Source organism: Varanus komodoensis, unplaced genomic scaffold, assembly GCF_004798865.1.
Source record: "Varanus komodoensis strain SLA01 unplaced genomic scaffold, ASM479886v1 scaffold12, whole genome shotgun sequence".
Classification (NCBI taxonomy): domain Eukaryota; kingdom Metazoa; phylum Chordata; class Lepidosauria; order Squamata; family Varanidae; genus Varanus; species Varanus komodoensis.
This window is the reverse complement of record NW_025335349.1, coordinates 22,948,263-22,966,920: the sequence shown is the minus strand read 5'-3', so window position 1 is coordinate 22,966,920 and position 18,658 is coordinate 22,948,263. Positions and strand designations below refer to the sequence as shown.

The following is an 18,658-nucleotide window of genomic DNA, read 5'->3' as shown; positions in this document are numbered from 1 at the left end:
CGCCCGGGGGAGTCAGATTTGGGGATCCAGGGGAGGTCCCCTTTTCTTGGAGGGGAGGGGAAAGACAGATCTCACTTTGTTCAGCGTGGGGGTGGGGTAGGGAGGCAGACGCGCCGGCGGGGCAGCAATCGTGTTGTGCCGAGGCCACGGCGGGTTCCCTGCCCCAAGGAATATACATGAGCCCTGAATGAACGTTCGCTCGATCGTGAATGGCTAGTCGTCTCTCCAGTGGGGGTCTGATAGGGGTGACCTCCTACAGTATCCCCTAAGAGAAGCTACCTAAATGATGGAATATCTTTTTCACATCCATTATTATTTTCAATGAAGGTGCGGTGTGTACCCTCGGTTAAGTGAAATTCTCCCGCTACCCTGGCACACCTTCCTGGACAGACAGGTCGGTGCCAACTTTGAGGCTGGCAGGACGATGTATTCCCCCCGGTCCGGCCAGCATCGACCACGTTTCTGCAGGCTGCGGTCCTTCCCCCTTTGCGGGCTGCGTTGCACGCGCTTCCCTTCCATCGGCATAAACGGTCCAGGAAAGGTTACCTTTGACGGGGTCATGCCTATTTTCTCTATGCTGATAACTTGATCGCAGCCCAAGCCCCGCCCTGCTCCACCCCAAATTCAGTGAATGCACGAACACCTCCACCCTACGGGCTACTCCCACAGCAGCGCGGATCCAACCGCAGCTCCTTATCCCAAAAGGTAGAGAACCGTAAAAGGGGCTTGCGCAAGAGTAAATGAACTGCTAGGAAAAGTCCTCTCCCTTCCAATGTTCCGGGGTCTTAGCGGGTACATGATGGAAATCAAGAGGGCTACTCGCAAGTAAATGTCTGGTGCAAAGAACCTGCGCCCCTGAAGAACGTGTGTGCGGGGGGGGGGGGCATTTCTCTTCCCGCTTTCCAGCATGCATCTACCTCGGTCGTGAAGGTACTTTGGAGATCTGGAAGCGGGTTCCCCATTTTGGAGACGGTCATATCCTGGAAGGCGGGGCTGCAGCGGGAGGTGGGGGTGGGGACTGCAGACACTGTCGCTATTGAGACGCCTGTGAAGGCATGAAACGTGCCTCGGCCACGCCCGCCCCTTCCCGGGTCAGCGGGTGGGCGTGGGGAGACGGCGCTTCGGGACGAGCCCCGGGAGTGGGAAGGGCGCGCGGCGCCTTGAGGGCCAGCATCGCCCAAAATACTGGCCGGGGTGGCGGAAGAGAGCGAGCCCTCGTTCGCACCGCATCCCCGGTTCAGGCAGGGAAATCCCTGCTGCGAGAGGGCTGGATAGTATCCTTGATACTGGGCTGTTAGATTTAAGCCCATCTTTTCCCCTCTTGCAAGGAGCCCAAGGTGGCTTATGGGGTGGTCCTCTCCATTTTATCCTCACCAGACCCCTCTGAGGGAGGCTGAGAGTCGGTGACTGGCCCCAAGTCTTCCGGCAAGCTTCACGGGCAAAGTGGGGAGGCGCACTGGCTCTCCCAGCCAACACCAGCCACTGTCCCTCAATCACCTTAGAGAAAGGGAAAAAGGGCTGGCCAAATCGATGGTAGGTACGCAAGAGCGTGTGTGATGGACCTTCCATGAGCAGGGGCACGAGGGCTCTAAATACAATCTGGGGAGGAGAGAGCAAAAAATGGCTGTGGCCAATCTGGGTAAAGTTGGGGAAATTGCAACCTTCCGGAGAGAGTAGTATTAGAGTTGGAAGGGGCCTATAAGGTGATCTGTTTCCCCATGTGGTCATCCCCCTGGCTGCAGGCCACAGCTTTCTAGCTCAGCAAGTGACATGACAACTAGCTCGATGTATAATGTTGCAGTCTGTGCCCTCTTTCTCCCATCTGCCCCAGTCAGGATAGCCAATGTCCTAGAGCAGGGATGGGGAACTTGTGGCCCTCCAAATGGTTTGACCTGCCACTCCCACCAGCCCTGACTAACATAGCTAAGGGTGAGACACAATGAGAGCTGCATCCCAATGACACCTGGAGGAATACAGCTGCTCTAGAGGCACCTGGTTGGTCTTACACCCTCCCCACTGTCGTCTTCACGCCACACCCCTCCCACCCCTTTCCAGTATTGGGTCCGCCCTTCCCACTTCCACCCAGCTTCTTCCCTTCTGTACAGGTGAGCTCCTGGGCACCCCTCATGCCTGGCTCTGAGGAAGGACATCCTCGGAGCCAGGCGTTTCTCCAAGCAGGTTCTCTGAAGAGCTACATTGGCTGTGGCTTCAGTTGATGCTGCTCTCCACAGAGCAGCTGCAACAAGAGCCCCCCGACCGCTCTCTCATTGTGGTGACTGTGTGTTCTCTCTGGATCACACGATGGAAGGGGCAGTGGGGGGCCCTCCTGGTGCCAACAGGAGGAAGGCGAAACTTGCTGCTCCTCCTGTACTGACACCAGGGGTGAGGGCTCCACCCTGCTCCATGGCCCTCCGTGATGGCGATCTTCCATTTAGCAATGCTTCCTAGGAGAGAGAAGGGATTAACGCTTTGATTTCCTCTCTTTGGCTCGCATATTCTGTTTTCACTGTGGATGTTTCTCTATAGAGTAAGTTTCATTGGACTGGCTGGGACTTATTCTGGAGTTGACATGTCTAGGACTGCACCACGGGCAGTAACCCTTCTCCAACCCAGCACTCTGAAAGAGTCTGACTGCTGGCAGTTGTAGTCCAGCATGCTTGGAGTGCAGCAGGTCATGGAAGGCCGTGCTGGGCGCTGTATTTAAGACAGCCATGCTGGCTGCAGTCTAGTACCCATCGGTTTGCTTCTTCGTGCCCTGCTTGCCATCCCCACAAGACAATTTACACGGTTGCCCTCTTTCCTGTCTTTTCATCACATCGGCCCTGCAAGGTAGGTTAGGCTGAGAGGCAGTGAGCAGCCCAAAGTCACCCAGCGAGCTTCAGGGCTGAGTGGGGACTTATGCCCAGATCTGCCAAGTCGCAACACACTGTCTCTTACCGGGAAGGCGGACTGACCAAGAAGCATTGCAAGGTCCCTGGGCAGTGCTGGAAGCTCAGGTGGGGACCGCTTGCTTGAGAGGTGGGGCAACCATGGCCCCTGGTGCTGCCTCCCCGCCCCAGGGAGTAAGGCCCCTTGAACTCAGTGGGTCAAACGTCTGGATACTAACTGGGCTGACTTTTTAGCGCGCTCCGGAGCAGAACAGGCGCTTCGGGACATGTTTTTGGTCAGAGCCGCAGGGAAGCGGCAGCTTCGGCGGGTGGGTCTCTTTCGGGGTGGGATCAGCGACGAAAGACAGGGGGAAGGAAACGACCGACGTGGCAGCAGCTCAGAAGCCACGCTTGCCCGGGTACCCGCTCTCCCTTCTTCCACCCCCTCCCTCCCTCCCTCCCTCGTGGGGCAGGACAAAGGGGGCGAGGCTTTGGCGAAGCTAGCCGGCCCGTTTGGCAACGCCGGGCTCCAAGATGACTATCTGCCTGCTCTGGACGGAAGCCACTTCATTGTTTGCTCGCCACCCATTTTTTTCCCGCCCGGGGTTCAGTTCTCTCCCTTCCTCCTCCTCCTCCTCCGCACGGTCCTTTGGGAAGAGCGCTCGCTCCCTCCCAAGCCGAGGGAGAGATGCAAAAAGAAAGGGAAAGTGTCCGGTTACAAAAGACTTGCAGAGCTTCCTCCGCCGGCGAGCGGGACTCCCTGGGAACGCGCGCGCGCTCCCGCAGGGTGATGGGGGCGCCGCCGGTGCTCCCGCGACGAAGACCCTGGCGCAGCCACCCTCGGCCCGAGCCCTCCACGCCCCGCGGCCTGCACGCGGATGCGGATGCGCGTGCCCGCGGGCCGGGGAAAGGCAGAGAGGGGCGTCCGTGCGAGACCCGCCGCCTCCTTTCCTCGCCCGCCGCCGCCTCTTCTGCAGAGCGACAGGGGAAGGGAGGCGAGCGAAGAGACTGCGCTTTCCTACGCGCGAGGAACCCACGTGGCAGAGGCGAGAGCGAAAGAGAAAAGAGCGAGCAACGAGGCCGGGAATGCCGAGGATGAAGTCACTGCGTGGGAGCGCCCGCCTCCCTGCAGTGACGCGGCGCCGCACCCGCTCCGGATTGGCTCCTGTCATGTGCGAGGGCTTCCCCGGCAGAAGCAAAATGAGTCTGGCAGTGGAGTTTTCCTGGGAAGGGGTCTCTCTCTCTCTCTCTCTCTCTCTCTCTCTCTCTCTCTCTCTCTCTCTCTCGCACTTGCGCAAGAGAGCGCTCAGAGGAATAGGCGGAGGGCGACAGGTAGCTTGAGACAAAAGGCAAGGGGGGAAAAAATCCCAAACTCTATACAATGCAGTTCCTTGGTTAGATCATAACATCTGTTGTTCCGAACTGTCAGGCCATCTCCAATGCATGGCGACCCTGATGATTAATCCCATCCCCCGAAGCATCCTGCCCTTCACAGCCCCGCTCAGCTCCTGTAACTCAAAGCCGTGGCTTCCTTGATAGGATCGATCCATTTCATTAGTGGCTTTTCCTCTTCTGCGTTTGACTTTCCCTGGCATGATTGTCTTCTCCAGTGAGTGTTGTCTTCTCCTGATGTGTTCAAAGTATGACCGTCTCAGTTTTATCATTTTTGCCTTCAGGAGCAGTTCTGACTTGATTTTATTTAGGACCCACTGGTTCGTTCATCTGCCAGTCCAGGGGTATCCACAAGTTCTCCAGCACCTTTCCAAAAAGTCCACAAGTCCTTTCAAACACTTTGATATTCTTCTTGTCGGTTTTCTTCATTATCCAGTGTTTGGCACCTATATACAGGGAAGATTGCAAGTTGAGATTTTCATATCTGTTCATCAGGAAAAAGTTGGGTGGGGGAGGATTGGTAGCAGTAGCTAATAGAAAAATCATAGAAATGTAAGCTTGATGCAAGCATTTGTAAGACCAAATTTTAAGGCAGGCAGTTGAAGCTGTACTCCTAAGCACCTTTACTAGGAAGTCCCCTGGGTTCAGTGGAGCATGTTCCCATGATTAACCTTGGCAGTGGCTGGCCTGTACCTACAGATTTCTGGGGGCAGGGAGGCATTTAAAACTTGGAGTTGTAATTTGAAGGTCTGTGGATTAACTAACAAACTGGAACTGATTATTAATATTATTTAGTAAGCCTTTTCTATTTGATCATCCAAAGAAATCCCAGCAATATATTGATGGCACAGGTTGGAGCTAAGAATGATTTAATTGGGTGAAAAGGTGGTTATCTTCCCCTTCAGAAATATCTATGTTTTGTTGACATATTGGCATGGTGGAGGGAAGAAAAATACTTGATTTTTAAAAGGAACCTTAATATTTAAGCTTTAAAAAGAAAAGCACTCACATTCAGAGCTATATTTCCCTAGATTTTGAGGCAGCGGGAAATGATGAAATATCTCCTCCATGCAAGCACCTGTACAATGATTTTCCTAGTTGCTTTTATTTATTTTGTGCCAGATAAATGAGTGAAGAAAATGCACTTTTAGGGGACAATGGCAAGAGGTCATATCAGGTTTCCTTGATAGTCATATTTCATCTCAGCACAATTTCAAAGTTAAATAGTTTGAGAAATCCAACTTTTCACTGTTTGACTTCAGATGTTTTAAAATATAATTTCATTGATACTGATTAGCTCGTGGTTAGCAGTGTCCCTTTTGCTCTGTGACGTGCCAAGACCAAAAGAGTGGCGTTGTAAACAATTCTTCTCGGCATTATAGAACTTATTTAGTATTGTTAAAGGGCAAAGTACTATGAATGTTTGCTGATGTTTTGGTCATTTACACAACTGATGAGTTCTGAGACACGCTCATTTAAGGTGCAAACCTACTCAAGTTTAAACAGACAACAGGCCTCCAACTCACCGCTGAGTGGGGCATGCTGGGAGTTATACCCCTTCTTTCTGTCTAAATGTGCATAGGTTTAAGCTATAAGCTTCTCCTATGGAGCCAGTTGCTGAGGTTTTGCTACTTTTAGGAGTAAGATCACTTTTGGCTCTTCCAGTGTTACAGAGATGTGCATTTCCCCCTTGTTCTCAGCTGTTCCTTAGATGTCTCCTTTCCCGGGTGCTCACACAGGATGTAAGCTTCTCTCACCTTTCCCAGGACTCAAACTAGACAGCTTAGTATGGAAAGGGACTCACTGGACATTCAACTGATTGAATGCATTTATATTATCCATTGATACAACATATTGTAAGCCGCCCCGAGGCTTCGGCGAATGGGGTGGCATAAAAATGTTTTAATAAATAAAATAAAATAAATATTGCTAGAGGACTATACTATGGGGGGCACTGTAGGAATAACACAAGGGAAATAATTAACAAGGCTGTATTCTTCAACTTAAAACTTCCTAAAATTCCCCTTACAAGCTTGGTCTCAAGGTAGGTTTCTTGAAGTTACTGTCTGAAGGGTCCCCTTTCCACATGTTCCCTGGTGAAGCTGCAGAAGCACAATTCTGACCCATACGCAACCAAGAAAGCTAAATTTTGTAAAGAGAAACCCTGAATTACATTGTTCAGGATTGAAGGTTCACGTTTGGATCAAATGCTGGTCATTCGCCAGGTGAGCACAACACATTGGTGGAATGGATTTTCCTTCCTTCCTCTCGGTACTCTGTAAATAACTCTGGCAGGTCGGGGAAGCACTGGAGCAGAATTTTGGGTTTCATGAAGCGGGGGGAGGGGGGTGATCCATGCTAAGCCCTATGATGTGTGTCATCTCAGATTTACTCAGTTCTTCCCAGATAGGCCACAGTAGTAACTAAGAAGCCCAGCAGCAAGCCATCTAGACAGAAGAACATGACTCTGTGGAATTGCAAGTGCTACTTCCTTCTATAATAAGGGGCCACACCTAGGATTGGGATGAAACCTAGCAGAATCCACCTCTCTAGCATTTGCAGGCTTCCTCTCATGCTTGGCAGAGCAAGCTTAACCAAGGGAACATCTATGGATGCTTCCAGTGTGAAGGTTTCCACAAAGGCTGCTGCAAGCAGCGCAGAAGAGGGGCAGTGGTTGCCCAGGGCTCCTCCAACCTCACGTGAGCAACCTTCTTCTGTGTCAGATGCATCTGACATGGAAGAGGGATGCTGGTTAGGGTGTGCTCCCCCAGAACGCAGACTTGGGGCTGCAAGGAAGCAGACCAGAGCCCAGGAAACCAAGCCCAGGGAATCCGACGGATTTCCATTCCCAGAAGAAGTTCTTCACATGTCACAGCCACACCCTTGGGTTGCTTGTGCATGCACTTCATTTGGTGGAGGGAGCCAGTTGCAAATGTACAGTCATGAAGCCCTGTTCTGAGGCCCTGTAATGTATCCCACCAGTGGAGAAGGGAGGTTAATGGGTGCTCAGGACAGGAACAATGGAACTCCCTGAAACTCCCTCCTTAGGGTGGTTAGCTTACCTCCATCCCTTTGGTCCTCTAGACATTCAGTGAAGCTGGTATTATTCTGTAAATCTTTCAGCAGTTAGTGTCAAAGTTTGTTCTTGCCCTGTCCTTTGGAATGAAGGTTTAGTTTCTGCATCTGTTTTTAGCTGATCATGTGATAAACTTGTTATATCATGTCTTTAAGCAGAGCGGTGACCTATACACATGCTAATTAAACAAAAATAAAAGATGATGGTGTCTTTGCACCTTTAATAATTGTGTCAAAGATGAGATTTCATCAGAGAAAACACTTGCTGAACTTGTTTCCTTTATGTAACTCTTAAAGGCATAGCAAAGGCCATGGCATATTTTGCTTCTGGCCATCAGTGACAGCAAGGTTAAATGTTGTGTGGGATATGTAAAACAGTTATTGCATGGTACAGCACAGTGCTGCAAGCATGACCTATGATTTGGGAGATCACTGGGTAAAATTGCAGTTAAGCCACAGATTAACTAGCTGGCATTAGGGAAGCTGCCAGCCTGATAACATTAAATCATGGTATGGGCTGTTGATTTCTAGGTTCACTAGCAAGCCATGGTTTGTTAATCATGAACAACCCAGAAAGATAAACCATGGTTTGTTGCTGGGTTGTGAATTCTGAGTTATTTAAAATGTGTGTGTGTGTGTGTGTGTGTGACATATGAACCATTGGTTGTTCAGGGGCTGCTTTGCCACACTACTGTAGCAGTGTGCAAAAGAGCACCCAGCTGCTTTACATGTCACTGCTGCAACTCTGCAGAAGCATTTGGGACACAGAGAGGGAACAGGCAAAGGAGGAGAAAAACAAACAGCCCAGGGATTAAGAAAACAAATCACAGCTGGGTTGATCATTTGCCAGACGAACCCTAGATGGGGGCAACAAACCACATGCCAAACTATGGGTTCATGGAATATGTGAACCTCTCGGTCTCATACAGTACCTTCTGCACTTGCAATATGGCATTGATTACACTGATACTGCAGCATGCTAAGGATCGTTGGCAAAATATAGTTGAAGTTCTTTGAATCCAGAGATTGCAAACCTTTGCCTGCTTACTGGGCAGATAAACTCCAATAATCTCGGAGTATATGTGTACAGGAGTGAATTGTACACATCCTGTGTCAATGCTAATTATGAGGTATGCCTTACTAAACAGCACAGAGATGTTTTCATATTACCTGGCATCACCTTGAGTAAAGTACTTTTCTGCACCAGCACTTCTCATCTTTGCTTACCTCTGGCATCAGAGCAGTTACGTCTGTGTGCTCGGTGTTGGTGGATGGAGTGGAAGAAGGCTGTTGAATTCGTGTTCTCTTGTAGGCTTCTGAGAGGCATTTGCTTAGCCAGCATGTGAAGATCATGTGGGGCTACACCGGCTGTCAGTCCGATCCAGCACAGCTGTTCATATGTTAATCGTGATTCACTCTGGCTGCTTCTCTTCACGGGCTAGACTTCCTCGCCTGCCTCCCCGCAACCCAGCATCAACCCCACCCACTAGGAATGGCCAGGAATCCAGACAACACTGTTTCCAGACTGTTGCATTCCCCACTACTATCCTCACACTGGTTTGTGGTGATTTCCTTCTACCCACTCATCTTCAAAGCAAGAAACATCCAGACGGAGATGAATTAGTGTGGCTGTCTCATATGGTGACTGGGGGTCCTACTGGTTTTCCCCATCAGCTCACAGACACTTAGTAGCTCACTGACATTAATTTTACACACACATCTCTTTCTGGAAAGTGAAACAAGCAAGGTGGAAAGAAACTGTCCATTTCTTCCTTGTCCTGTTACATTCTGGTAACTTTGCTTGCTTGCTCGCTCGCTCGCTCGCTCGTTCGCTCCATCCATCCATCCATCCATCCATCCATCCAATCATTTATCTATCGATTCAAAAAAGGGAGGACAACAATCCTAAACGAACACGCTTCGTCTCTTTTGCCACAAATAGTACATTCTTGTTGATAATTCATTCCCAGCACCCATCTGCATTCTTCAATCACTAATTCAGATTACATAGAAACTATCTTTTGCCTATCAGCACTTCATACTAAGGGTGAAGTAGCCTTCCTTTAAAGAGGTTCCTCTTTGGCTAAAAGAGGAATAGGAAGAGAGGGAAAGCTCAGAATAGGCCCCCTGTTCTTTAATCGCGTGCTCTTCAGAGACCCCATGTTGGGCCTATCCTATGACATGAGAACATACAGCTGGTTTCATGTTTATTATGGCCTGATTTTTGCCATTATTGAAGGCTGGGCTCTCCTGTTCTTTAATTTGCACTTTAAACAGAGACCTGACGTCGGCTCTGTCTGAACCCTGCAGCGAAGATCAATGGCATGTAAAATCTGGAAGTGATAAATGAGCAGGAGACGATGGCAACTGTGCTGAAGCAGTAAAGCCATACAGATGTAACATAACTGTTCAGTTTCCCCTCCGTTGGCTGTTAAACTGGAAGCGGAGGAATGCTGACAGCTATTTTATGTTCATAATGAATGAATGCTGGGAATCATTTGTACTTCAAAGATGGATTCACTTTGCCAAAATAAGGCTCAGCCAGCTTCCCAGAAATGGGGAGGACTCTTCATAGCAATCAGCTAAAGTTTAATGTACATGTAGTAAGTGTGAATGCAGATACCCATCCTCTGAAAATCACGGCATCGTCCTGTGAAGAATGAGGGATACCCACCCTGTTTCCAGGGACAAAGGGAGCCCGTCCAGTCCGCTATTCTGCTCCCATGGGGCCAACCGGATGCCCATGGGAAGCTCACAAGCAGGGCACGCATGCAAGGGCACCTTCCTCCTGGAGCCCCCGAGCAACTGGTTGTGTCTGACACTGGAGGTGACCGTCAGCCATTGATGCCTTTGTTCTCCATTCTCCAAATGTCGGTCTTTTCACAGCCACAGCAGCAGCACCCACAAGCAAGGTGTGGGGGAGGGTTGGCAGGCTTGGAGTAACCCCAGGACTTCTAAAACATATGATGATCTTGTAGGAGGGGGGAAACGTAAGTGTGAGACAAGGAGAACTGAGCATACACCTTGGACATAGAATGTAGACGCGCTGTTGGGGAGGAATGGAACGGAGTATCCTGCAAAGGAGCACGGCTAGCTGGAATCCTGCACAGAACTCCACCCTGCCATAATTTGTTGCAGGGTCCACTTGCTTTAATAGTTTAGCAAGACTGATGTACATAATTTCATTATTGACAAGAATTTGTAGGATGGTTCCAATCTAAGTGGTTTGGCAATCTTTTTTCAGCACATGAAGCGTCCTGAACTTAATCACGAATGTACAGACATCCATTCTGTTAATGCCAATCTCAGAAATCATTTGCAAAGCCCTTAGACTAAGTATGCTTTAGATATTGGGTGGTATAGAAAAGTAGTAGTAGTATGTATGTATGTATGTATGTATGCATGTTGGGCACAGAGCGTGACTCATTCTTGGGAAGGAATGGAATTGAGTATCTTTGAAGGGGGCTGGATACAAAGTCAAAACAAATCTGAACCAAACCCAAGGCCCCTCCAGATGCTGGACTACAACTCCCATCAGCCCAGAACGTATAGCCAAAGGCAAGGCACAATGGGGGTTGCAGTCCAAAAGTTGCCTACCCCTGACTGAGGACCCAACCCCCCACACACACACACACGCAAGCCATGCTTTGAAAGCCATTGCTTAAGCCAGAACCCGCACAGCAGTTGTAGCATCCTCGGAGGTTATGCCCTGTATTGGCTAGACTAGCGAATGAGGAATTCCCACGTTGTGGCTGCTTTTGACCTCAAGTGGGATTTCCTTGCTCTCTGGAACTGTCCCAGCCTCCTTTCCTTTTGCAGGCTTATCAAATTTGTTGCAAACAGATTAGAGGCTGGAGCAACGCCAAGTAGCAGCCGCAGTGAACCCTTGCTGATCGTTAGCTATCAAATTCCAGATGTCAGATAGCAAATGCCAAATGTCCACTTACAGCATCACTCTCCAGTCTCACTTGTAGCTACCCAGCAATTTCACACACCAGAAGACAGCCTAAACCTCACTGCCCTCGGTAGGCTTTCAACAGCATTCACTTGGCAAAGTGCTTCGTAATATTGTTTCGCATGCAAGCGGATGTGAGTGGATTCTTGCACGTGTTATGAATGAGACACACTAGAGCATCACTTTGAATGTTGCCCTAGGGGTGGGCTAGACAGGGAGTGGGAAGCTAGGGGACATGTGCTTTCTTCTCTTTTATCTACGTTGGGGCTGAAGGATCCTTATATATTGCAATGCCAGGAGATCTCAGCCAATCACACCTCCTTGTCCTGGTTGCACTCCCTTTCCAGTCAATGGAGTGGTGGTTCTCCAGCTTTTGTGTAGCACCCACCACAACTACATTGTTCTAGCAGAGGCTGTTCTTACAACCATGCCTCTTGTAAGGCTGAGTTCCGGTGGTGAAGAGCTTTAGGCTTAGATATGCCGTATATTGTGCACTGGGGTGGAAGGGACCATTGCACCCCTAGTGGACCAGTTCAGGTAATGCTGATGTTGGGGAGGCCTTCACCTTGTTAGCGTTTGTTTGTTTGTTTATTTACTTACAACCTTTCTATACCGTCCCATCACAGACATCTAGGGACGGTTTACAACAGATTAACACAATGAAATAAGAATGGAAATAAGAGTAACAGTTGCATAGCATCTGATGTTAAAATATAAGATCACTAAATAAAATGGGTTAAAAATTAAAACAGTGGGAGAATAAAAAGGGTTTTGCCTGAGGCCGAAAGGAAAGAAGCGTTGGTGCCAGGCGAACCTCTCTGGGGACCGAGTTCCACAATCAGGGTGCCACTGCAGAGAAGCCCTTCTCTGGGTAGTCACCGTCTTGATCTCTTTCAAGGATGGCTCCCAGAGGAGGGCCTCTGACTCAGATCTCAAGGGGCAGGAGGGCAGATAGGGGAGAAGGCGATCCTTCAGGTATCCAGGCCATTTAGGGCTTTATAGGTCACCAGCACCTTAAATTGGGCCTGGTCTTCAATTGGTAGCCAGTGTGGATGATAGACAACCGGCATTATATGTGAGTACTGGCTGGTCCCCATTAGTATCCTGGCAGCTCTGTTCTGAACCAGTTGAAGTATCTGGACCATCTTCAAGGGCAGCTCCACGTACAGCATGTTACAATAACCCAGCATCCCAATGATCATTGGCTGTGTGTCCTCTTTTACAGAGGAAAGCCCTCTATTTGATGGGTAGCCAAGGGATTGTGCTCTCTATTGAAGCCATTCTCTGTTTCAAGGACAGGCCATCCAAGTCTAGTCTAAAGGTCAAGACAAGCCTGCAGGTTCACTTGGCCACAGTCTTCCTCACTAGGGAGAAAAGGTCCCTTCAGAGTCAAGGACAGGAGAGAGGCTAACGCTCAGCACAGAGCCTTTCCTACCCCCATGAGTCACACCAGATAAACATTCCTTGCAGCTTCAGTGTTGTTGAGGAAGGGGAAGCTAAAGCCTCCTTAGCATCCCAGGGACCCCACCTGGGACAACAGCTTTGGGGTTGTGGCTGCTGCTTCCCTATCACCATCAGCAGTTCTGAAGCAGTGTCTTCAATCAGGAGAAATGCAGGGATGCTGGGAAAGTCACTGGCCCATGCAAAAGGGTGGGTGGTTTGGGGAAGAAGTCCATGAAGTACATGGCCCCAAGGGAAGGTTAATAGCATAAGGATTGGCAAATCAGCTCCCTACGCTACATCTTCCTGATTCTACAGTGTTAAAAACAGACATTCTTTCCTATGAAAATTAGTCATCACCTGAACAGTATTGCTGGTCCTTGCATCGTGTAATTTAGAGATTCCAGCCTAAGATTCTCTAATGTAGCTTATTTAGGAGCCGGCCAATGTCTTTTGCCATGGTGGCACACGGAGCCTTCCATGCATCCAGTGGACCACAGGAGGCACAGACAATTTATACTGGAGAGCTGCAGGCTGGCTTGCCTTCAAGGCAGCTGTAGGCATGCTCCACAAATCATCCCCAATGTTCCTATGAGCGTCCTACACTTGGTTAATGAAAGATAATGAAATGCACGAACATGAGGATCCTTTCAAAACTGTTTTGGTAAAATGAATTACACACTTCATTCTTTTGGTTTGCTTGGTGTTGTTCTTGTTTTCTTGCAGCATATTATAGAATTCGCTTGAACTGCATTTGGTGAGTCGTCTAGGGATGGTTGCTACTCAGAGGCCACAAGCAACAGCACTGTCTCAATTATTGTGTGTCTCAATTATTGTGTTGGTACAAAGTCTGCAGGCTTTGCCTAACTTCAGGATCATCCCAGCATTTTGAGCATTTGAGGAAAGAATTGCTGGGAAGAAAAAATTCCCACAGATTGTGCTCTGTCTTAATAAGTAGCAAAACTCCCACCGAGTTTGAGGCAGCCAAAATTACATCTGTTGGTTTGGTTTGATTCATGTGAGATGATGGTTTTAATCAGCTACATGAAGGGCCTTTTTCATGTGACCATTTGGCTCAAGCTAGTAACCCTTATTCACCTGGATTCTGGACTTCCTTGATGTCTTCATAGCTCTTACTTGCAGGGCCATCCGTATGTACTGTACTTTGTGAAATTATGTATATCAGTTCCCTGCTAATGGCTCCACACCTATAACTAAAACAACAAAGGTTCACTTAAGGAAAGGTTGGAAAGGGTGGTGGTGTTCTTCAACCATCTAGATTTAGTGCTGGAAGGGAAAAAGGCTGATGGCAACTGGAATCAGTGTAAGTCCTCCCTTCCCCTGCCACTCCTTGGCATGCCCCCTTTTTCTCCCCCTGAGGCCCATTTATCACCTGGGGTGGGCAGCCAGGGCTGACATTAGGTACTGACCGTGAGTGGGAAGGGTAGGCTTCGTACTCCCTGCACCGAGGTTGCAGGACCTTAGACTTGGATTCTGAAGATTCCTTGGTCCTTCTGATAGTGGTGAGAGGCCATAGGATGATGCCGTGACTGGCCTATCCACACATGTTCCCTCTTGATGTTGCAGTCAACAAGTGATGGGCATGAAAATACAGACCTGACTTTAGTGAGTTTGTAGAAAGTACTGTTTTTCTAGGCTTTACAGTTGGCCTCACCTAACCATAAAAGCAGAGACATCACCCTGCCGACAAAAGTGCCTACAGTCAAGGCGATGGTTTTCCCAGTTGCAATGTATGGCTGTGAAAGCTGGACCATAAGGAAGGCTGAGCGCCAAAGCATTGAGGCCTTTGAATTGTGGTGCTGGAGGAGACTCCTGCGAGTCCTTTGGACCACAAGGCGATCAAACCAGTCAGTCCTAGAGGAGATCAACCCTGACTGCTCTTTAGAAGGCCAGATCCTGAAGATGAAACTCAAATACTTTGGCCACCTAATGAGAAGGAAGGTCTCACTGGAGAAGACCCTAATGCTAGGAACAATTGGCGGCAAAAGAAGAAGGGGGCGGCAAGGATGAGGTGGCCAGATGGAGTCACTGGAGCAGTTGGTGTGAGCTTGAGTGAACTCCAGGGGATGGTGGAGGACCGGAAGGCCTGGAGGGATGTTGTCTATGGGGTCACGATGGGTCGGACAGGACTTCGTGACTAGCAACAAACCATTCTTGCCTTTCCAATGATGGAAAATGTAGAGTTTGTTGTTATATGCCATCAAGTCATCTCCAACTTTTGGTGACCCTATGAATGAAGCTCTCCAAAAGGTCCTGTTCTTCACAACACCTGCTCAACTCTTGTAATGCAAGGCTGTGGCTTCCTTTATGGAGTTAATCCCTCTCTTTGGTCTTCCCTTTCTTCTTCTGCCTTTGACTTTTTCTAGCATGTCTTCTCCAGTGAGTCTTGCCTTCTCATGATGTGCCTAAGTACGACAGCCTCAGTTTTATCCTTTTTGCATCCATGGAAAGCTCTGGCTTGATTTGAACTAGGATCCACTGTCTGTTGATCCAGGGTATTCACAACACCATGCTTCAAACCCATTCACTTTCTCCCTGACTGCTTTCTTCACTGTCCCTCTTTCACACCCATATATAGGGATCAGGAATACAATAGTGTAGATGAACTTGGCCTCAGTGTCAAGTGATCTTTCCTAGTTCCTTCACTGTTGCCCTTCCAAGCCCAGTAGCAGATCCCAACATCTGAGGACATGCTGACTGTCCCTGCCGCTTCTCATTTACAGTTTACACAACCAGTCCTTCTTATTAATGTGGCAATAGTTCCAGAAAGTTTATTCTCTTAGTGACCATGTAAACACTTCACAGTAACAATTTTCTAGAGTTACAGAGATAAGGCCAAGGTGGACATGATACTCTCAGACCCATATGCAGAATCAGGTCTGCTCCCAAATCCCCATAAAACAATAGCGCATGGGGGTGATGGAAACACAGCATGATCCCACAGTAGGAGGACGCAAGCCATTTTCTGACCTCATTTACCTCCCCCCACAGCAGCATGTTTTGGATTTTTTTTTTTCCAAGACAGACTCCAAGGCCAGAAATAACTCTTGCCAAGAAGGAGAAAATGGTGTTAACAAGCAGTCTGGGGTGGAGAGATGATGGGTGGGGAGCAGCAGCCCCTCCAGTCTGTCCATGCTGTGAATTAAATTCCCCCCCCCCCCCCCGCTTGTTTCCTTTGCACAGAATTGGGAGGACCCAGGCTGGATCCTGCCTGCCACATTTAGGCACACGGAATTGGGTTTTCTTTGAACTGGGTTCTGAAACAGGAGCTCTGGAGACTTGTCCCGTTCTGGAACCAGAAGCTCCAGTGAGTTCCCTTGCTTCCCATTGCACTAGGTGTCGTGCCTGCTGGTGCAGCAGTAATGTTAGATACCGACCTACGTGCTTCCAGATGTTGTTATTCACTTCATTTATAGATTTTAAGAACATAACAATTGAGTAGATAATAGTGACAGTCAATGATACCACCCGATAGGTAATAATCCATAAAGTTGTTGCTTGAACTTGCCCCACGTCGGCATGCATTGGGGTGTGCAAATGAACCATCACAGATGCATAAAACCAGAAGACAGAACTTCCATTAACACTTCACCTCTCAAGCCTGATGGAGTCAGTTCACACATTCAGCCGCTTGACATCTGGCACTGAGAAACCAAGTGAGAAACCTGGATGTGTCAGAAACAGCCTGAAAACTTCAAACTGTTGGCCACAGTTTTAGGGAGTGACCTATTTCTCTGCCAGAAATAGGTTTAAAGATCTTTTAAGAGTTTCTTCATTACAAAATTAAAAAAAAAATCTCTCTCTCAAGCCATAGTTTTGTGAAAGTTTACATCTACTCTTAACATGCCCCCATCTTGTAATGTCAGAAACTCCCCCTTTTACAGTTCTGGTCCCTTGGTTTTGCTGGATGATTGCTTTTGTACATGACTGAGCAGCTGTTTGTGCATTTCTGAATTAAAAAGATTATTCCTTCCCACCCAGAAGGCTGGAAGTTTTCAGACAGAACTGTAAGCAGCTAATGAGCATTGTATGGCTACAGTTAACTGGGAGTTCTCTTTCCCAGCCTTTCAAAGATCCTGTACATGAATGTCATCAAGGGGTGTAGTTCTACACTCAGATACGGCCAACAGATGGAGTGAGCTTAAGATTATCAGTGTGGGCACAGACACTGATAACAGCAAGTAAATATGAGTGATGGGAAAGGAAGAGAGAGTATGGAAATCGACCAGGCTTCACCAACAGAGGCTTGTGTTGAGGGATATGTTTAAGATGGTGCGATTTTGTGCATAGCCTCAAGTGCAAACATACTATGTTTATCCTGAGATCAATGAAATCAGCAATCCTAAATTATGGTACCCTGTTTCCCCTAAAATAAGACCTAACCGGAAAATAAGCCCTAGCATAATTTTTCAGGATGTTTGTAATTTAAGCCCTACCCCAAAAATAAGCCCCAGTTAAGCTCATCAGCCACAGAGATGCATTTAGGATGCAGTATGCAGTACACACTCTTAGTATGCAGAGAGATGCATCCGTTGCAACACAATTTGGGGTTTGTTTATTTATTTATTTTATTTAGAATATTTATATGCCATCCTTTCGCAGGGTTTGGAGAGTTATGATGATGTTCCAGAAGAAGATGGCATGACTGTATTTGAATAATTGTAGATTTTTGTACATGAATAAATGAAGATTGTTGTACATGAAAAAATAAGACATCACCTGAAAATAAAGGCCCTAGTGCATCTTTTGGAGCAAAAATTAATATAAGAGCCAGTCTTATTTTCGGGGAAATACAGTATTATAGAATAAAGGTGCATTCCTTTGCAAGTTTGGAGGTGGAGGAAGGGCCATAATTCCCAGCATGTCCCAGCCAGTGAATTTAAGTCCTGTGCATTTTGATAGGAGCAAGAGGAATGTATACACATCACTTCCCCAGTGAAATCAGTGAGTTTCTGAGATGACCCACAGAAGCGAGTGGGGCTAATTCTGAAAGAGTTGCCTAGGATGGTGCTCTAAGTTCCGCTGGATTTCCTGCAGAGACATAACATGGGAGCACACTACGTTGCGGTACTCCAAGTGTTAGCTGGCCATTTGGATGTTGCCAAACCAGAAGAGGAAATGCATAATTACAAAGAAGGATAGAAAAGGCTGCAGTTTTGGTTAAAATGTCTACAGGCTAATTTGTATGTGTGGATTGCAAGTTGAGAAATAATTACAATTATTTATTTATTTTCTGATTCATATCCTGCCTTTTTCCTACAAAGGGCTCAAGGCAGCTTACATCATTCTCCTCCTCCATCTTATCCCCCCAACAACCACCCTGCGAGGTAGGTCGGACTGAGAGTCTGTGACTGGCCCAAAGTCACCCAGTTGGCTCCATGGCTGAGAGCGGACTCGAACCCAGATCCTCTGAGTCCCAGTCCCATGCTCTTAACCACTGTGCTACACTGGCTGTCTCTATTATTTAAGTAGAACTACAGTACATCTCATCATTGCAGGGAGGCAATCAATATGAGGCATTTTAGTGGCATCGTAATGCCTGAATCACCGGGGTGTCACGGGATGCTCACCCCAACACGCCCTCCTTGCACTGTTTCTGCCAAAACATCCTGGATTTCTTCAGGCCTGCTATATCATGGCTTTTTAATATGTTGCAAGTTTTTCCAAGTAGATATATCTCTGTGTGATAAATTATGGGAACTGTTCTGTGATCAGGAGGAGCGGTTTCGGTTGGCTGGTGGACTAAAGCAGTGTGTCAGGGGTGGAAGGAGGAAGGATCTTACCAGAGCTTTGGCAGCAGCTTGGAGATCCTTCCATTGCTTTCCCATCTCCCTTCCCACCACTGCTGTGGCTTGTTCCCTCCCTCACACACACACACACAAACACTCTCTCTCTCTCTCTCTCTCTC

The 18,658-nt window shown here is 48.1% G+C and overlaps 1 protein-coding gene across 1 annotated transcript in view; it reads left to right on the top strand.

The window, feature by feature from the left end:
* Window positions 1-18,658, top strand: part of HAS2 (hyaluronan synthase 2) — a 38,806-nt gene that overhangs the window by 662 nt on the left and 19,486 nt on the right. The gene's annotated exons all lie outside the window — the stretch shown is intronic.